Raw genomic sequence first — 7888 nt, forward strand, 5'->3', positions numbered from 1 at the left:
GGCCTGATCATGGTTCAGAATGAGAATCTTTTGAAGAAAGCTATACAATTGACAAGTAGTATCACAATCCAATAGGGCTCTCCAAAAGAGATTGATTCTCGACACACATCTCTTGTAGTTTGCACAGAGTTCCAAAAATTCTTGCTTACCAACAGGTCGCATGAATTCTTTATCACAGTCACAATAATTAAGGATGGTCCACCTTTTTGCAAATACACAAATTATTTTTTTGCTTTATCACCCGAATGTGTTTCACCTCAGTTGTGGCATTCTCAGTGGTTTATTTTATTATTTTCCTGAATTACTTACATACATACAGGTTATTTTTAGGTTAAGGAATGTAATAAATAAGACTTTGTTGTCATTCAAATTGTATGTGCATTTTCTTTTCTTTTACATTGTGTGTGTCATGTGGCTGCCAACCAAAATCACACAGGTCTAAATTAGTACATCATCCATATCATCTGCAAACATTAAGTGATGCTAGAAAATCATTTGCATTGAATTTTTTGTTTGTTATCCCTTATTTAAAATGTATGTGTTGGTTAAATTCATGGCATATGCCCATTTTTACCTTACCATTGTAGTATTTTGCAAGTCCTTGGCTGTGACAAGTTTGTTTTTATGTACCAAACATGTTTTTGTGTAGTTGAGCTGAACCTGTGGCCACTGTTGAAAGTTTTGTGAAGCTTAGGCGTTGTGAACAGTTTCATGTGGTTTGTTATTCATGGATTGTTTCATATTTTGACAGTGTGTACACTCATTATCTCCTCCTCATCTGTAAACATCATATCTTATTATGTTGCTGTGGCACGGACACACATTTCACCGCACAAATTTATGTCTCTGATGCACATCCGACTTTGTTCTCTCTTTGGTTTGATGACTGTGAACTTTGAACCTGTTCAGTTTTATTTTGTGTTGTCCAATAATTCATTTAGGGTCTTTAATAGTGTTTTGTTATATAGTACTGTTTGGTTATTGATAACTGTTGGCCCTTTGTGATAGCTTTTTGGATGTGGTAATTTTCTTATAGTGTTAAGAATTGGTACAGATAGTTCCTGAGCTTTAGAATTTGGATGTCTGTCTCTTTGCCACTGGGGTGGTGGTCGTTGTTTTTAATGAGTTGGTCTGCAAATGTGGAATGTGTGCTGAACTTTTCACTGCTCTGAAATGTTTCGAGTATCTTATCCTGAAATTTCTACATGTCTGTCCGATGTATACCGAATCACAGTCTTTACGTAAGTTAGCTGATATATACCTGCTTTGTTGAATTTACCTATGGTGGTGTTAGGTGTTTTTAGTCTTTCCTGCAAAGTGTTGTTTTATATGATACATTTATGTAGGTCACACGGGATATGGTGGTCGGCAATGACAGAACTGACACGCATCCACTGCAATCTTTCTCAAATGATTTTACAGAAACTATTTGGTAAAACCATTCATTTTTGCTTTACTTGTAGCTTTATATGTCAGGTTCATTATGATACGCCCATCTTTTGTTCATGTTCATAGTTATTGTGATATTGACGTGGATATAAGGCAATGTGCAAAATTCAAAAAAGTTTGCAATGAAAATATGGGTTGCTACGATTTTGCATTCGGTGCATATTACATAATATGTTGCTACGTGTGGAATTTATTAAATTTTTCTTTAGACTTGGAGGAAGGCCTCTACCTGTCACCAATCTCGAGAAATTTGGTCTGATGTGTAGTGCACTCATTTGCGATCGCACCACGCCAGTGATAAAGTCAGAGAGAAATATCCACAACATTCCTCATGTTTCGTAAGTGGTTTGAGCTATCGAAATGAGATTTTGCAAATGATAGTAAACAAAGAGGAGAGTATTTTGCTACATGGTTATTATGCAAAACTTCATTGTCTACCATGTTATTCCACAAACTACAGACTTTCCCAAAGAAACAATGCAAATTTTAAGGGCCATCAATAGCTGGTGAAATGAGAAAAACTAAGGGTTTTTGGAACAACATGAGTGAAATTATTACACGTTTATTTTGTACCGAGGATACGATTTTTCGTAAGACGCTGAATTTACTTTTCCTCAGTGCCTCACTTCATAAACCACTGTTTCAGAATTCCCTCGCAATTGCGTCTGCACAATATGTTAGTGAGGTGAGACTGTAAACACCACTGAGTTTTGTCAAAAGAAGCAAATTTGAACATGACAAAAAGAGAAATGAGTAGGTTTTACTCAAAATTCCTCACTCGTGACACTTCTCTGAAAGCTACAAATGGTTAACAAACCAGGCAAAAATAAATCGCTGCATTTTAAGTGGAATTCTTTTTATATACTAACCAATGAAGTGACAGATCTCTTTGAATGGTCACTATGCAAGTGTGGGCATGAAGGGGCCCCAATCAATATTTGCAAAAAATATAAGTGTAGGCTTCAGTTTAGAATGGCACTTCCACTCCAACGTTTGGCATTTCTCCTACAGTGCCTGCCTATAGCCCCCACCACTATCGCTCTCCCCACTGTGCCCTGCCATTTGCACATCTAGTGGCCATGGTACTCTGTGTGCACTACAGTTTGCTCATGTTGCTTCCTATTCTGTGTGTTATTTTGTTGTAAAATGTCAGGGTGTGCCATGTTTCTAGTGTTTTTTGTGGTTTATTAATTTTCTGTGCCCTGTGTGTTCCCTGTTGTGTGGTTGTCGCTGGTGTGTTGTATGTGTTCTGGATCAGATGTGTTTGTATTTTATTGTTTAGTTTGTCAACAACAATTTATTGTGCTAGGTTAAAAAAATAAGTGTTGTTGACATGCTAAACCATACAATAAAAACACAACTGACACTGAACACACACAACAGTATGACATCATAGCACACCAGCAACAACCACACAACAGAGAACAAACAAGGCACAGATGATGATGATGATGATGATGAACCCACAACAACAATAAAGCAATGCACACCCTGACATTTGACATCAAAATAACACACAGAATAGGAAACATCATGAGGAAACAAGCTACAAATGTGGCACATAAAACAACACACTGCAGGAATGAGTAAACCACCAAACACCACCACAGATAAATTTAACAAAGTGGGTATATACCAGCTGACTTGCGTAAAGACTGTGATTCAGTATACATCAAACAGATATGTAGAAATTTCAAGATAAGATACTCAAAACATTTCAGAGCAGTGAAAAGTTCAGCACACATTGCACATTTGCAGTACACCTCATTAAAAACAACCATCATCCCAGTGGCAAAGAAACGACTCCAAATTCTAAAACTCAGTAACCACCTGTAAAAATTTTTAACAATACAAGAAAAGTACCACATCCAAAAAGCTATCACAAAGGGCCAAAAGTTATCAATAACCAAACAGTACTATGTGACAAAACACCATTCAAGACTCTAAACGAACTAACAGACAACACAAAATAAACCCGAACAGATTCTGCAAGGCATTTGGGACTACAATCTTGCTAGTTCTTGGGCTGCTATTTATCACAGCTGGATCACAAAAGCTTCTGTATCTACAAATGCTATCATACCAATTTTGTGGTAGATAAAACATCACATCAGCATGAATAGAAGAGAAAGCACAGTACAGGATAGATGCCTTAGGGGCTACACACTGAAATTCCCTCAAAAAGGGTGTGACCTGCTCCAGAAAAAAATAAATAAATAATAAAATCTTTAGTTGGCAGCAGAGGATCTCAGAGGTACTTCACCACTATTCACTAGCTGTAAGTATTTTAACCTTGTGCTCCCTTACTTCGTCTGTGTTAAGTCTTTAGTAAGGGGATCATTTTTACACGCCGATTGGCCACATCTGCTTTTCCATTCAGCGCGTGAAGCAAGACTTTTTAGGTAAGGGCGGATTTTTGGGCTTATTAAATCTTTTATAATTAGCTCTATGTGCAGGGACATTCTTCAACTAATTATAAATCAATTTCAGAAAAGATACAATGCCCCAGTTACTCCTTAAGGCTGCATTCTTGAAAAACTGGTGAACTGTATGGAGACCACAAGATTCCATATCAATCAAAGTTGCTGCACAGTCCCAATTAATACTCTTCAGATCATGATAACAGTGCTTCAAGAATGCCCAGTTGACATTTGGCCCATCCTTTGATACTTTAAGCATGTTGGTAAGATTCAGGTCAGAAGTTTCTTTCTTAAAACCTCCAGCATATTGTCAGCAGTGGTGTGGCCCGAAAATGCAGATGCAAAGTAGTGCATTTCAACCTCTTTGTTAACTTTGTATCAATATCTGACGACAACATCCATTTGCTGCAACTCAGCCACCTTGTTATGGTTCTTGACGAATGTGATTACAAATTGAACATCCCTTTCAGAATCTGCGAGAAAATTTTTCCTTAAGTGCAGAGTTAAACCATACATGATACCATATGTTGTCTAGGGCCCCACAAGCTGCACATTACTAGCTACATTATCATTAGAGAACATGACCTGAAACAAAGCAGTCTGCTTGCCTGCAGTAGGAAAAGATACACAGTTTTCAACGGCCTGCAGAGTACATAATATTTTTGCCCCAGTAATTTCATCCTCGATCAGGTACTTTGAAACACGACTGTTAGCCAACACACCATTAGTGGCAGTGGTGGAGCCGACACTGAGACTTGCTGGGAGGATGACAAACTGGCCATCAACTTCGAGACCCCCTATTCACACCACCATCTCATCGAGCATCAAGAAATCATCTTTATTACCCCCATGTAATCTTGCTAGAGGACACGGAGCATGATCCAGAATTACCAGCAGTGTGAAGACAATCAGATATTCCAATAAGACAATGACATCACCCATGTGATACTATCAGGGGAAGAACAGTAGTCTTCAACAGATGGGTTTCAGTGCACACCTGAAATAAAGAATGGGATTAATGAAAGCAATCCCTGTATCTAATGAGGAAGCAAGACAAACAAATATGGCAGGGAATAGGGCTGGCGGGGCATTTACTGCTGGTCCTCCCTCTTCACTCCAAAACCAATGGCGATTTTCCATAACGTCAAAACTCGGCATTATGAAAGGTAAGGGTAGGTTACATCTAGCCGCACACAGGTAGGTCAAAAATAACACAGTCTGACTGTAACTTTCAAGTGCCACCTTGTTTGCAAGGGTTCTCAGCTCACTTGACATTCCTGTTCTCCTCGTTTACATTTTAAAGCATTATTGGAATACCCTTTTAATGATATAATGTATCATCAAAGTGGCACGATAAAAACTACAAAATCATGGAAATAAAATACCATTAAGGTCAGCAAGGAGAATAAAGACAGGCTCTCAGCTGGTTTAAGAAACCCTTGGACAGATTGGTTGATTTAGGTGAGGGGACCAAACAGCAAGGTCATCGGTCCCATCAGATTAGGGACGGAAGTCAGCTGTGCCTTTTCAAAGGAACCATCCTGGCATTTGTCAGAAATTATTTAGGGAAATCACGGAAAACCCAAATCAGGATGGCCAAATGTCTGTCTGAACCATCGTCCTACCTAATGCAACTCCAGTGTGCTAACCACTGTACCATCTCGCTCGGTCCTTGAACTGAGGGACTACATAAATATGGGGCAACAAGAGGTGACAGCCTTATTCAACACATGTCCCCAAATGTTGGTTCTGGGTTCAAATACCAGCTCTAGAGTGGTGCTTTATCTTTCCTTTAACTTTTTACACACTCACTGACCCAAGGAGTTGTGTTACACAAGCAGCCTCTAAGAGTTAATGCATCACTTTATGATTGTAGCATTTCATTTATTGAGGACTGCTGAAAAAGATTAATGTCCACTGTCTTCCTGACCACCACAACTGCCTTGAAGTGTTTAGCTTCTTCCACATGGCTGACAAGTACCATTTTCCCCATGTTGCACAGAGTGAAAAACATCCTGGGGGCTATGATGCCCTCAAACTTCTGGTCATTCAGCCATGCAGCACTGAATTTCACCTTGCCTGGTTTCACCATGATCTTTGATCTGAATACTGCAAGAGCTGCCACAGGACTTACGAAGGAATGTTGTTTGTTTCAATGCTCCCACAGCAAGCAAAAGCTTGTGCATCTTCGAAGATGAGTTCAAACATGACGCACGGACAAACAGTGATTGCTATGAAGGGGAATACCCCCAGTGTTTCAGAGAGCCTTGCACCAGTAAAAGATAAGGAAAATTAGAGCTCGTACTGAGGCGTTCAGTCATTTTTCCCCTGCATGATCCGCGAGTGGGACAGAGGGGGGGGGGGGGGGAAATATGACTTTGGTGCAAATTGTGCCCTCCGCCCATACTGAAATGAGATTTTGGTAAATGATAGCACAGAAAGAGGAGACTATATTGCCATATGATAAACATGTGGAACTTTCTCATCTACCTCAATATACAAGGAACTGAAGACTTTTCCAATGGAATGATGTAACTTTTAAAGTCTTCGATAGCTGGTGGAATGAGAATTAGTGTGACTTTGCAACATGATAAGTGAAGAAATTAAACATTTATATTTATACAAAGAAAGTGATTTTTCATAAGCTTTAGACCTGAACTGTCCTCAGTTTCTCATTTAATAAACCACTGTTTCAGGATTCTGTCACAACTGCTGCTACATTAAGATGTTAGCAAGGTGATATTGTGCAAACTCTACTTCGTTTTGCCAAAAGCAGCAATACTTTAACATGACAACTTGAGAAGTGTAGAGGTCACTTGAAATTCGCCATTGATGAATGAGTGACAGCAAGTTTTAGTTGCTCCAAGTATAATGAAGAGGCTGGACCAATCACCACATCGAAAAACTTATACAAATGTAATGTAAAATAACTTGTTTGTGAAAACTGTTGAATGACCATTACAAAAACAAGAATGTAAGAAATAGAGCATAAAAAGAGATGATTGAAACATTTCTAGACAGAAATGAAATTTCAGAAAAAATCTTTGTTTGTGTGACCATATTGTCCATAGCTGCCTTACAATAACTAATGATACACTCCTGGAAATTGAAATAAGAACACCGTGAATTCATTGTCCCAGGACGGGGAAACTTTATTGACACATTCCTGGGGTCAGATACATCACATGATCACACTGACAGAACCACAGGCCCATAGACACAGGCAACAGAGCATGCACAATGTCGGCACTAGTACAGTGTATATCCACCTTTCGCAGCAATGCAGGCTGCTATTTTCCCATGGAGACGATCGTAGAGATGCTGGATGTAGTCCTGTGGAACGGCTTGCCATGCCATTTCCACCTGGCGCCTCAGTTGGACCAGCGTTCATGCTGGACGTGCAGACCGCGTGAGACGACGCTTCATCCAGTCCCAAACATGCTCAATGGGGGACAGATCCGGAGATCTTGCTGGCCAGGGTAGTTGACTTACACCTTCTAGAGCACGTTGGGTGGCACGGGATACATGCGGACGTGCATTGTCCTGTTGGAACAGCAAGTTCCCTTGCTGGTCTAGGAATGGTAGAACGATGGGTTCGATGACGGTTTGGATGTACCGTGCACTATTCAGTGTCCCCTCGACGATCACCAGTGGTGTACGGCCAGTGTAGGAGATCGCTCCCCACACCATGATGCCGGGTGTTGGCCCTGTGTGCCTCGGTCGTATGCAGTCCTGATTGTGGCGCTCACCTGCACAGCGCCAAACACGCATACGACCATCATTGGCACCAAGGCAGAAGCGACTCTCATCGCTGAAGACGACACGTCTCCATTCGTCCCTCCATTCACGCCTGTCGCGACACCACTGGAGACGGGCTGCACGATGTTGGGGCATGAGCGGAAGACGGCCTAACGGTGTGCGGGACCGTAGCCCAGCTTCATGGAGACGGTTGCGAATGGTCCTCGCCGATACCCCAGGAGCAACAGTGTCCCTAATTTGCTGGGAAGTGGCGGTGCGGT

The sequence above is a fragment of the Schistocerca americana genome, chromosome X, assembly GCF_021461395.2.
Source record: "Schistocerca americana isolate TAMUIC-IGC-003095 chromosome X, iqSchAmer2.1, whole genome shotgun sequence".
NCBI lineage: Eukaryota > Metazoa > Arthropoda > Insecta > Orthoptera > Acrididae > Schistocerca > Schistocerca americana.